At 37.0% G+C, this 14371-nt stretch overlaps 1 non-coding gene across 1 annotated transcript; it reads right to left on the bottom strand.

The window, feature by feature from the left end:
* Positions 1-13115: 13115 nt before the first annotated feature.
* Positions 13116-13223, bottom strand: LOC112761921 (small nucleolar RNA R71). Its single transcript, XR_003182290.1, has one exon. It is a non-coding gene; the product is annotated as a small nucleolar RNA R71 (small nucleolar RNA).
* Positions 13224-14371: the final 1148 nt, after the last annotated feature.

Raw genomic sequence — 14371 nt, forward strand, 5'->3', positions numbered from 1 at the left:
CTGAGGCTTTGGGAGGATCATATCCTGTTTAAGATTCCCAACCCTCACTCTCTCTTGGATAAATGAGGTACTACTGTGCAACACTTAGTATTTTAGCCTTCTCTCTCAGTGCAGAGCCTTACAGAGCCCCCAGACATCAAACCTAGGTTTGGTGTTGGGCAGCCACCACTAACCACTGAGGAGGAAGGTACTAAGAAGAAAGTACCCAAGGGCTGACGGAACAAGAAGATCCCAATTGAAGACTTCTCACCTGGCATGCGAGTTGTCTTCACTAGAAGTCCAGTCATTCCACATACAATGAACTGGATCCTGTCTCTGGAGCATGTTAAGTTGATCAATGAGAGAACAGGGAGGAAGTTCATCATGAGGGGTGAAGCTTTGAGCCCCTATCAACCTCCGTAAAGGAGCTGTCCGTCAAGCTAATGACGGTAAAGAAGTACTTGTTGGGAAGCAATCCAACCATACGTATAGTACTTTTTCTTTCTTTCATTTTAGCTTGATTTCATATTATTTTATTTTCTATTAATTTCCATAGTTTTCCTCTTCTTTTTAACGTTTGTGATCATGTGTAGCACCTAGAATAGAAGCAGAAATGCATAGGAGTGAAAACAGAACACCCTAGAGGTACCTTTTACTAGCATTGAATGCCAAAACTGGCACCTAGCACCAGAAAGGGGAGGAAGCAAGGGCGTTCAACGCCCATTCAGGAGCACCCAGGGCCAAATTTTTGGTCCCATTTGGACGTTAAACGCCCCACCATACATTAAAAAAAGAGAGGTCTACCCCTGGCGTTCAACGCCCAAACCTGGTGTTGAACACCCAGGGAGGGAGCATGGGCATTCAAATTCGAAGCTTTAAGAAACCAGTGGGTCCCACCCAACTTCCACCTACCCTACCTTTCATTCATTCCTTTCTTTCTCTCTCCTCTTACACCCAATATTCCATCCCCATTCATCCATCACATCCCCATCATTTTCCTTGATTCTCGCAACCCACTTTCTCTCTTCCCAATACCCATTCATAAATCATATCACTTTCTTTTTCCACCAATCCCATCCACTTCAAATCCAAACTCCCCCTCCCCCTCTATTTTCCCTCCTATATGACCGAACCCACCCCTCTCCTTCTTCTGCTATTTTTCTTTTCTTTTATTACTATTTGCTCGAGGACGAAAAAAGTTATTAAGTTTGGTGTTGGAAAGCTCCGCTTTTTGCTTTCTATTCCTAATCTCCATGGCACAAAAAATCAGAGAATCCTCAAGAAAGAGAAAAAGAAAATCCCCCGCTTCTGCTTCCAAACCTTGGGAAAATTTAAGATTCTTCACCAAAGCACATCAAGACCACTTCTTTGACGTGGTGAGGCAGAAAAGAATGATACCTGAGGTCTCCTTTAGGCTTAAGGAAGATGAGTATCCGGAGATCCTACACCAAGTTTGGAGAAGAGATTGGGAAATTCTGGCCAATCCCATTTCAGCAGTGGGAGTATTAATGGTACAAGAATTCTACGCCAATGCTTGATTCATCAAAAAACATGACACTAGTATGAACCCAAAGCCCAAAAACTAGCACACCATGGTCAGGGGGCAAATCCTAAATTTTAGCCCTGAGAGTGTGAGATTGGCGCTGCAATTGCCTCGGTCACAACGTGACCCGCACTCTTACACTCGAAGGGTCAACTTTGACAAAAGACTGGAGCAAGTTCTTGCTGATATTTGTATGGCTGGAGCTCAATTGAGGAGGGACACACAAGGCAAGCCCTACCAACTAGGTAGGCTTGACCTTAAGTCCGTGGCCAGAAGATGGTTGGAGCTCATCTAACGCTCCATCCTCCCCACAAGTAACCACTCTGAGGTTACAATTGAGAGAGCAATGATGATCCACTGCATCATTCTCAGGAATGAGGTGGAGGTGCACGAGGTAATACCTCAGGAAATCTACAAGGTAGCCAAAAAAGCCTCCACCCAAGCAAGCTAGCGTTCCCTCACGTCATTTATTGCCTATGCAATGCAGCTGGAGTTCGCAGAGGAGGGGATACCCTAATTGATAAGGAAAGACCTATCACAAGAAGGGGTATGGTACATAATGCACCACTATTTCGTGGTACATTTTGTACTTAATTGAGTGGATTTTATCCATTATTCTCACACTTATTCATAGAATTTGCATGTTTTACATTTTCCTTCCTAATTTTGTGCTATGATTGAAAACATGCTTCTTTGACCTTAAAATTGCTATGTTTAATCCTCTCTTATTACCATTCGATGCCTTGATATGTGTGTTAAGTGATTTCAGGGTTTATAGGGCAGGAATAGAAGAAAACTGAAGGAATTGTTAAGCTGTCAGCCCTGACCTCTTCGCACTCAATCGATCATAACTTGAGCTACAGAAGTCCAAATGAGGTGGTTTCAGTTGAGTTAGAAAGATAACATTCGGAGCTTCGTAATGATAGATAATTTGCCATAGTTTCTCTGAAGATAAGCGACGTACATGTGTGCATCTGCAAAAAGTCAGTGTATCAGAATTCGCCCCCTGCGATTTTTGGGCTGTTTTTGGCCCAGTTTCAAGCCCGAAAAACCCAGATTAGAAGCTGCGGAGTGGGGGAATCATTCATTCACACAATATTCATAATTCATAATTTTAGGTTTTAGATGTAGTTTCTAGAGAGAGAGAGAGGCTCTCTCCTCTCTCTAGGTCTTAGGATTTCTCTTAGTTTTAGGTTTATTTCTTCTCAATTTCAGGTTCAATGTTCCTTTAATTAAGTTTTTCTTCTACTCTTATTTGTTTTAGTCCTTTAGTTTATCTATTTCTCTTGTTGGTTCATTTATTTTCCTAATTTAATTTATGAATTCTTCATGTTAGATTTCCTTTTCTATTTAATACAATTTGAAGTATTTCATATTTATGATTGCTTTCTTCAATTTATGTTATTGATGCTTTCAATTGGTTATTTGAAATTTATTATCTCTTATTACTTTTCTATATTTTTATGTTGTGCCTTCCAAGTGTTAGATAAAATGCTTGGGAGGGTTTTAAGTTAGATTTTTATGCTCTTGGCCTTGGTTGAGTAATTGGAGACTCTTGAGTTATCAAACTCCTTTGTTGATTGATAATTGAACGTTGATGGTTGATTTGGATCCCTCTAAAGCTAGTCTTTCTTTGGGAGTTGACTAAGACTTGAGGAATCAAATTGATTGGTCCACTTGACTTTTCTTCATAGTTAGACGTTAACTAAGTGGGAGCAATGGACAATTCTCATCCCAATTGATAAGGATAACTAGGATAGGACGTCTAGTTCTCTTACCTTGCCAAGAGCTTTTCTGGTTATTAATTTACCTTGAAATTTACTTTTCTTGTTCCTTATTCAAAACCCCAAAAAGATACTTTTCCATAACCAATAATAACTACACCTCCCTGCAATTTCTTGAGAGACAACCCGAGGTTTAAATACTTCGGTTTATTTTTATTGGATTTGCTTAAGTGACAAACAAGTTTTTGTATGAAAGGATTATTGTTAGTTTATAAACTATACTAGCAACGAGAATTTATTGTGAATTCTTTACTAGCAAAAGTCCGATCATCAGTGCACGTCAGGGAGGCTGCACACGGACCACAGCAAGAGCCCATTCTGTCACCTCCACAGGAGATCCCAGAGATGCCTCAAGGGATGTACTTCCCTCTCCGTGACTATTGGGATTAATTGAACACATCTCTAGGGGAATTGACTTCATCTCTTGATCAACTGAGGATAGAACATTAAGACCAGTTTGCCATCCTCCATCAGATGATGGAAGATCAAAGGAGCATGGAGAGGAGCAGCTGAGATAGGTGCGCGACATTGAGCAGTTTAAACACTCCAGAGGATTCTCCGAAGGGAGCAGTGACCACCATCACTGAGGTGGTCAAGTTTCATTCTCCCTTTACCTATTATATCTCCGTTTTCTTTGTACTTTACTTTATTATCTGTTTTCTATTCGAGAGCTTGATCACATTTAGAATTTCATTCTTTTCTAATATTATTTTCTTTTCTTTGTTTCATTTTAAGTTGCTTTATGTATCTCACATCAAGCTTAAAAGAAAAATTTATTGAAAAAGGAATAGAAAAGATGCACAAGGTTTCGAGTAATATCATATGTTATTCCAATTGCTTTGATGTGGTGGCCTTACCTTTATTTTTTGAATGTATGAATTAACTGTGCATAATTGATATTGAGGTTGAGGATGTTGACTCTTGAAGAACAGTGAATTTAGAGAAGTATTATTGATTCTCTGAAATATCAAAAAGATTTATTCTTGAAGAAAAAGAAACAACAAAAAGAAAAAGAAAAAAATTGAAAGAACAAGGGTCCAAGGATTTGAGTATCAATGGTTAGGAGGGTTAACATTGGCCTAAAAAGCTTAAATGAGTTGCTATCCCTAACAATATGCTTGTGGTGTGAAGGTGTCAAGAAAAACTTGAGATTGAGCATTTAAAGTCGTGATCCAAAGCTATACAGAGTACGCTTAAGAACTCTGAGCACCACTGTCTGGGAATTTAAGCAAAGCTAAATTTGAATCTAAAGGATTCCCCCCAGTTAAGTGCTTGTGGCATTTATCTATTAGGTGGTAATACTTGAAAACAAAACGCTTGGAGTCACAGCTAGGCTCAAAAGGTGCAAAGCACCAAAAGAAAAAGCTGTGTTCAAGAATCAAGAAAAATTAAAAAGAAGAGAATCAATAATATCATTCGAATTCTAGTTCCAAAAGGTGCCAATATTTCTGAGCTTCAAAGGAAAGTGAGATGCTAAAGCTGTTCAGAAATAATGTGTTAATAGCCCCATTCAGTAATTAGAACTGAGCTCATTGACAACTCTGAAACCTGATGTATTTTTCTCTCCCAATTAGTCCTATCTTATTTTTGGTTTCTTGAGGACAAGCAACATTTTAAGTTTGGTGTTGTGATGCCTGAGCATTTTGTACCCTTTTTCATAGCATTTTCTTAGTGTTTTTGGTTATATTTTATTAAGTTTTAGTATGTTTTAGTGCAAAATTTATCTTTTGGATGCTACATTGAGTTTTTGTGTTATTTCTATTATTTTAGGTGATTTTTGGGCGAATTTGGCAGAATCTTGTTTAGAGACAAAGAAAGTATAGCAGATGCTGTCAATCCTGACCTCCGTGCATTCCAACAAGCATATCTTGAGCTACGGAGGTCCAATTGGCACAATCTAAACGGCATTAGAAAGCTAACTTCTAGAGATTTCTATCAATATATAATAGTGTATACTCTTTGTCCAGAATGACTGCCAAAACTGGCGTTAAACGTTCACACCTGGCGTTTAACGCCCAAGAAGGACTGACCTCCCAAGTAGAACGCCCAAAACTGGCGTTCAACGCCAACCAGGGAGTAGAAGACCAGCGAGCTCACCCCCTAATGGGTGTTTAACACCCATATCCCAAGTTGAACTCCAGGCTTGACCGAAGCACACAACCAAAGTGGGCACAAAGTGGATTTTAGCACTCCTTAACTTATCTAATTTTATCTTTATAACTTTTGTATTTACATTAACATATTTTAAGGTAGGAATTTCCTTTTTAAAGAGGATATCACTAAGGTTTAGCGAAGCATTGAACATTATTTTCAGATCATCTTTTACTTTTCTAAGGCATGAGTAACTAAACCTCCTGGTTAAGGTTAGGAGCTCTACTTATTTCTATGGATTAATACTATTACTCTTCTATTTCAATTAATGTTTGATTCAATTCTAAGGTGTTGTTTTCGTTCTTAATCCTATAAATATGGGGTGAAATGACAGTATGATCCCTTATTCTACATGAGCACTTATGATTCTCGATAAAGTTATCTCGCTTGGGCTACAGCTTGAAAGCACTCCTCCTAAATCGCAATTTATCTGGGCTAATTAGATATGTGACATATAATCTGGTTAGCTTTGGGTAATTGAGGTTTTTGTGGCGCTAAACTAGATTTCTGAGCTTCACCCTCTAATCTGAAAGAATTGACCTTGTTTGTGGCGTTTTAGTAAGGTTAGGGGAGATTAACTCGCTAATAAATTAGGTTTTAATCATCAATGATTTGCCATGGAATGAATCACTCATTGTTGGAATAGTGAGTAAGAAGGATTAATCCGGAAGGATAAGCACCTCCGAGGCCTTAACTGCTTTCATATATTATCTCTTTACCAATCTTTAATTGCTTTTCTTTACTTTCTTGTTTATGCGAATTCAACAACAACAACTCTCTTTCTATTTGCCTGACTAAGGCCTACAAGACAACTATTACTTGCTCAATCCAACAATCCTCGTAGGATCGACCCTCACTCACCTGAGGTATTACTTGGACGATCCAGTGCACTTACTGGTGAAGTTGTGCGAGTTCAGTTTTCGCACACCAGTGAGAGCAAAAGGTATTTACTGTCACACTTGAGGAAGACAATAAGGATATAAATTCTAATTCTCACCCCTAGCCAAAGTTTCTTATATTGATCTTTTGTCATTTCTGTTGTTGACTTTGATTTCTTATCTTTCTTAGCTTGATTCCTTACATTTAGTTATATGCCACTATTATTGCTATCCTTTTGTTGCATGCTTGTTGGTTAATTAATTGTTTGATTGATAGTTCTAGTTGTTTCAATTTAATTGTTAGTTATCATTACTTTTATATTCTAGTCACTTTACTTTTTCCGCATTCAACTAAAAAATCCCCAAAAACTCCTAACCAATGATGTGCATCCTATTGCAATTTCTAAAGAAAACGACCCGAGATTCTACTCTCGGTAATTGATTTGATTGTTATGACATTCTTCTAAACTTCGATTGGGGATCACTTGTCAGTTTAGGCTATACTTGCGATATTGAGTTGAAAATCCTTTGAAAATTTCTAAGCCAACATTTATCCTCATCAATGACTTCATTAACCTTTGATTTTAGTGGCCCAAGCAATGACATTTTTTTTTGGATGATGCAATTTTATTTTTAGAAGAACATTAATCAAGAAATCTTTCATTTTAGATAATCTTTTTAGCTATTTTTTTCCTTTCTCTCTTTGATTGTAATTTCAAGTTTTCTTTTAATTTTTTTTAATCTTTTCCATTAATGGTAATTTTTATTTTTTTCGTAATGAATATATGGATATTTCTCACACTTTGCTCAAATTCAACAATGAAGAAGTATGTCTTGCTGACAGTGCTTTAACACATACAATACTTAGAGACAAAAGATATTTTGTCTCTCTTGTTACAAAGGAAGCAAATGTAAGTACGATTGTAGGTAGTGCAAAAATGATTGAAGGCTCCGGAAGAGCTACTATAGTATTACCTAAAGGAACTAAGTTCTTCATAAATAATGCACTACTTTCAAGTAAGTCTCATAGAAACTTACTATGTTTTAAAGATATCCGCCAAAATAGATACCATGTAGAAACTGCAAGAGAAGAAAACAACGAATATCTTTATATTACAACTATGAGATCAGAAGAAAAATGCATGTCAGAGAAACTACCGCTCTTTCTTCAGGTTTGTACTACACCACTATTAGCAATGTGGAATCACATGCCATAGTACACCAGAAGTTTACAAATACAAATATATTTACAATTTGGCATGACCGGTTAGCTCATCCGAGTTCAATTATGATGAGAAAAATCATCGAGAATTCATCTGGTCATCCTCTAAAAGAACATAAAATCCTCAAATTTAATGAATTTTCATGTGTTTGCATGTTCTCATGGAAAGTTAATTACAAGACCATCTAAAAAAAAATTGGGATCAAATCACCATCTTTTTTGGAACGCATTCATGGTAACATATGTGGGCCCATTCATCCACCATGTAGACCATTTAAATATTTCATTATTTTAATAGATGCATATTCACGATGGTTCCACGTTTGTTTACTATCAACTTTCAACATGGCGTTTGCGAGATTGTTAGCTCAAATAAATAAATTAAAAACTCATTTTCCAAACCATGTTATAAAAGGCAATACGCCTTGATAATGTTGGTGAATTTAGGTCACAATCATTTAATGATTATTGTGTGTCAACTGAAATTACTATAGAAGAGCCTGTTGCTCATGTGCACACTCATAATGGTCTAGCAGAATCATTGATTAAACGCCTTCAATTAATAGCTAGACCATTACTTATGAGAAATAAACTATCCATTTCAGCATGGGGGCATGCTGTTTTGCATGCTGCAGCACTTATACGCTTAAGACCAACAAGTTACCTAAAATCTTTCCCTTTACAACTGGCTTTTGGTCAGGAGCCAAATATTTCTCATTTTAGAATATTTGAATGTGCAGTTTGTGTCCTAATTACTCCACCACAACATACAAAGATGGGACCCAAAGAAGATTGGGGATATATGTTGGTTATGAATCCCCGTCAATTATAAAATATCTTGAATCCACGACGGGTAATTTATTTAAGGCAAGATTTTCTGATTGTCACTTCGATGAAACAAAATTTTCAAAATTAAGGGGGAGAAAATAAGCAGTTGGAAAAGAAAATTACTTGGAATACATTGTTGTTATTATATTTAGATTCTTGCACTAGACAATATGAAATAGAATTACAAAGGTTAATTCATATGCAAAATATTACAAACCAATTGCCAGACGCATTTACTGACCTAAAGAGAGTAACAAAATTTCACATTCTAGCTGTAAATACACCAATAAAAATAAATATTTTAGAAGGTCAAATTGTTAGTGCAAATAAAAGCAATCCACGCCTAAAGTGTTAAAGACCAATCGGTTCAAAGGATAAAAATCCCCGAAAAAGGAGAGAGATAATCAATCATAATGGTCACAATATGGAAGCAAATACTCAAAGGAGATCCGAAGATATAACTATTGATGAAATCTCCGAAGAGGTTCAGGTACCTGAAAATGAAGAGATTTCGATAAGTTATGTCACTACTGGAAAAATATGGGACTGAAAGAATACTGTTGTCGACAACATTTTTGCTTATAATATTGCTGTAGAAATAGCAAAGCAAGATGAGGATTATGAACTAAAATCTGTCAAAGAATGCAGATAGAGAGATGATTGGCCAAAATAGAAAGACGCAATTCACGCTGAATTAACTTCACTTAGAAAACGTGAAGATTTTAGTCCTATAGTCAAAACCCCTGAAGGTTTAGAACCAGTGGGATATAAGTGAATTTTTGTGTACAAACAAAATGAGAAAAATGAAATAGAAAGATACAAAGCATGACTAGTAGCATAAGGGTTCTCACAAAAACTTGGTACTACCTATGTGAAAACATATTCTCCTGTGGTGGATTCAATAACATTAAAATATCTGATTAGTCTGGCTGTGCATAAAAAATTTGACATGTACCTAATGGATGTTGTTACAGCCTATTTATACAACTCAATTGATAAAGAAATTTATTTGAAAGTCTCTGAAGGACTCAAAGTGCCTGAAGCATACAATAATTCTCCAGAGATTTATTCAGTAAAACTTAAAAAATCCTTGTATGGATTCAAACAATCTGGACTTTTGTGGTATAAACGTCTCAGTGAGTACTTATTGAAAGATGGATACATAAACGATCGATGCCCATGTGTGTTCATAAAAAAAATCTAAATCCAAATTTGTTATTATTGTAGTATATGTTAATTATTTAAACATCATATTTTTTAGCTAGTTTTTTTTTCAATTGCAAAATCTCTAGTTGTTTTATTTTAATAAATAAACACTTTCTAAAAAGATTTTTTAATAATAATAAAAAGGGTGACATTGTGCTAAAAAGGGAAGGAATAAGGTAAGCAGTATGTTAATTTCTCAACTTTACCTTAAAAGAGTCCTTCTCCTGCACTGCATTCTTGGACAAATGAAAAAAGAATTTTTGAGGTGAAATCAAAATAATATAATTCTAAAAAGCAAAAGTAGCAAATCAAGTACACGTAAAAACAGATATGTATTTATATTTTTCTATTTTTTAGAATTAAACAAAGGGATTCACAAATAAAAGTGCTAATGCTACAACCAACCCATAAATTGTTAACCCTTCCATAAACGCTAGACTAAGCAATAAAGTACCCCGTATTTTTTCTCTGCCTCTGGTTGTCGTGCAATCTCTTCTACTGCTTGTCCTGCAGCAGTGCCTTGGCCAACCCCAAGTCCAATAGAAGCAAGCCCTACAACCAATCCAGCAGCAACAATGGAAGCAGCAGCAATCAGTGGATTCATGATAAGTTCCTCTCATCCAAAAAAGGAGAAACGGTTAATGATACAAGCAACCAATTTTAACGTGAATTTTTCAATTAATAATAAAGATTTATTTAGTTGAAATAATTGACACCTGAAGAGATTTCAAAAACTGTGGATTATTTAAAAAGAGAATTTGAAATGAAAGATCTTGGTAAAACAAAATTTTATCTTGGTTTACAAATTGAATACTTGAAAGACGGTATATTCATCCATCAGTCAACTTATATTGAGAAACTTTTGAAAAAAAATTACATGGACAAGGCACACCCATTGAGTACTCCAATGGTGGTGAGATCACTAGATGTGAATAAAGATCCATTTCAACCATGTGAAAATAATGAGGAGCTCCTTGGTCCTAAAGTACCCTATTTTAGTGCTATTGGCGCACTAATGTATCTCGCTAACAATACAAGACCAGATATAGCTTTTTCAATAAACTTGTTATCGAGATTTAGCTCCTGTCTAACTAGAAGACATTAGAATGGTGTTAAACATATACTAAGATATCTTCAAGGATCTGTTGATAAGGGTTTATTTTACTCCAATGAATTAACGTTTCAATTAGTTGGATATGCAGATGCAGATTTTTTTTTGAACCGCATAAAGGTAGATCACAAACAGGTTATCTATTCACATGTGGAGGCACAACTATATCTTGGCGCTCAACAAAGCAAACTATAGCTGCAATATCCTCAAATGATGCAAAAATATTAGCAATTCATGAAGCAACTCGAGAATGTGTTTGGCTTAAGTCAATCACCCAACATGTCCAAGATATGTGTGGCTTACCTATGAAGAAAATGTGAATAGTCATACACGAAGATAACTTTACTTGCATACATCAATTAAAAAAATGATACATCAAAGGAGATAGAACAAAACACATTTCACCAAGGCTCTTCTACTCTCATAATTTTCAACAAAGTAGTGATATAGACGTTCAACAAATCCGTTCCAATGATAATATATGTTCACTAAAGCACTACCTACTTCAACATTTGAGAAGCTAGTATACAAGATAGGAATGCGCCGACTAAGAGATATCAAGTGATGTAATTATTAGGGAGAGTAATACGGGCTGTACTCTTTTTCTTAACCATGGTTTTTATCCCACTTTGGGTTTTTCCTGGTAAAGTTTTTAACGAGATAGCTACCTAACATATTACAAGACAGCATACTCTTTTTCCTTCACTAGTCTTCTATTATTACTAGGACATGATAAACCACTATTTTATAGTTTATCTTGTGCTGATTTGAGTAGCTTTTATCAAGTCTTTACACACTTATTCATACTATTTGCATGATTTTACAGTTCCTTCCTAGTTTTGTTTTATGATTGAAAACTTGCTTTCTAAGCCTTTAAATTGTGTATTTTAATTCCCTTTTATACCATTCGATGCCGTGATCCATGTGTTAAGTATTTTCAGGCTTTATAGGGCAGGAATGGCTTAAAGGATGGAGAAGAAGCTTGCAAAAATGGAAGGAACACAAGAAATAAAGGAGACAACCAGCGAGCATCGACACGCACGCATGGCTCATGCGTGCGCGTGATTTGGAGAAATTCATAGCGACACGTACGCGTACTTGATGCGTACGTGTGACACGCGAAATTGACCATCGACGCGTACGCGTGACTGACGCGTACGCGTGACATGCGCAATGTGCAGAAAAGACAGAAAATGCTGGGAGCAATTTTGGGCTGAGTTTGGACCCAGTTTTCGGCCCAAAAACACAGACTAGAGCCAGGGGACAGCAGAGACTCAAGGGGCATTCACATTACGCATAGTTTTAGTTTAGTTTTGGAATCTAAGAGAGAATTCTACTCCTTCCTCGAGGATTCTTCACATTCATAGTTTTAGAGTTTATTACTTTTGCTTTGGATATTGAGAAGAATCACTACCTCCGTTGAAGTTTCATTATTCTAGTTTATTTTCTTATTCCTTTACTCTTTCATTGCCCATTAACCCTGTTTGGATAAGTATGTTTATGATTTTGGGATTTATTAATGGAAAGTACTATTTTTATTTTTAATTAATTTTCAGTTATTATTTAATTTATCATGTCTTCTTCTTATTCCATTTATATGTCTGTGAACATTATATTCATTTCAATGGAGTAGACTCCCAACTTGACTTGGGAGTTGATTAAGAGGAAATCTTTGAGTTGGAATACTCAAGTGTTAATCTTAATTAGAAGTTATTGGCTGACTCTCTAGTCTCTGACTTTAATCCTCCCTTAGGAGAGGATTAGGACTTGGGTGATAGAGTTGGTTAGTTAGTTATTTGAGTTTCCCTTATTAAGTAAGGGATGACCAAGTAGAACAACAACCTTTTATTATTACACTTGGGAAAATTCAACAAGGATAGAACTTTCAATTAATCTTCTCCCGGTTAAGGCTTTTATTTGAATTATATAAATTATCTCGTTAATTTCCATTGCTTCAATTTACAATTATTTATTTTCCTATTTCTCAAACTCAAAAATCTCTTGGAAAACCTCTGACCAATAAGCTGCATTCTTTTTTCAACTCGTTGGGAGACGACCTGGGATTTCTACTCCTAGTATTTTGTTCTTAATTTTGTGACAACTCTTTTCTAAATTGATAAGCGAATTCTAGTCGGTTGAGAACTGTATTTGCAACGCTGTTTTCTCTATAAATTCTTAATCGGAAATTTTCTGCCAGGAGCCTATAAAGCATATCAGGGATTTTCAGACAGCCTGTTCTACTGTTAGGCGTCATGGTGCAGATGAAACTTCTATTCTGCTAATCGCCTTCCCATTTTCTCTTGAGGGAAAGGCGAGAGAGTGGTACTACACTCAACCTGAGGCAGTCGTTATCAACTGGGATACGCTCAGGAGAGAATTCTTGGAAAAATACTTTCTGGCTGAAGTTACAGACAAACTGAGGAAGGAGATCTCTTGCATTATTCAAGGTGAATCAGAAACTCTTTATGAGTATTGGGAGCGCTTCAAGAATCTTCTAGACGCATGCCCCCACCACATGATTGACAAATTGGTGTTGATCAGCTACTTCACACAAGGCATGAAGCTTTAGGATAAGACTACATTGGATGGTGCTAGTAATGGTTCTCTGAAAAAGTACAAGACCGCGGATGAAGCGTGGCAACTGATCAGCGACCTAGCTGAGTCCACTTGGAATGCTAGGCACAGGAACAACCATCCCAAGGCTGTTGCGGAAGTTTCCTCTAGCATTGAGACTACTGCTCTTACACAGTCTCCGTGTGAGATGACCAACTTACTAAAATAGATACAACTGAATCAACAACAATCTCAACCTTCCTCACTGCAACATAGTCAACAACTGGTTCCTCAGAGAGTGTGTGGGATATGTGCATGCTATAGTCATTATACTGATGAGTGTCCGCATCTCCAACAAGAAGGAACACCTTGGCAGCTACTCACAATTTCTATGACCGCCCGAATCCAGGATATTATCAACAAGGCGGCAACTATAACCAAGGTGGGAACCATAACCAAGGTTGGCAAGACAACTCCAACCAGGGGTGGAGAGATAATTCCAATCAAGGCTGGAAGGACAACTATAACAGGGGAGGCAGAGACAACCAGGGAAATTAGAGGTGGAATAATAACAACAATCAGAATAACCGATATCAGCAGAAGCAAAACCAGCCTTATAGAGCACCTCACCTAAGGTAGTACCAAGCGTCTCAGAACAACTAACAGCAGGCCCTTCAGATCACTTACCCCCCTTCTTCTTCTAATGACGAATTTCTTCAGTCTATTGATCATAGACAAAAGGCCATGGAGAGCACGCTTAGCTCCATGTTAAACGGTCTGACCTCTACTGTACAAGCTCTTGCCTCACAGGTTGGATCAAACAGAACACTTCCAACAATCAACCTCCAAGCTCCAGTGCAATTCCTTCTCAACCTTTACCCAACCCCAAGGGTGGCATCAATGCCATCACTTTGAGGTCCGGAACCACACTGCAAGAGAGGAATCATGAGGAGCCAAGCCCACAAGAACACGCCCCAGTTGAGGACATGGTTGAAGTGGAGGATGTTGAAGAGGAAGATGAAATGCAAGACATGGTTGAAGAAGAAGCAACTCAACCAAGGGATGGAGAACCAAAGGAAGCTAAAGCTGCAAGAGACGCCATCCCTATTCCATTTC

Source organism: Arachis hypogaea, chromosome 16 (genome assembly GCF_003086295.3).
Source record: "Arachis hypogaea cultivar Tifrunner chromosome 16, arahy.Tifrunner.gnm2.J5K5, whole genome shotgun sequence".
Classification (NCBI taxonomy): Eukaryota; Viridiplantae; Streptophyta; class Magnoliopsida; order Fabales; family Fabaceae; genus Arachis; species Arachis hypogaea.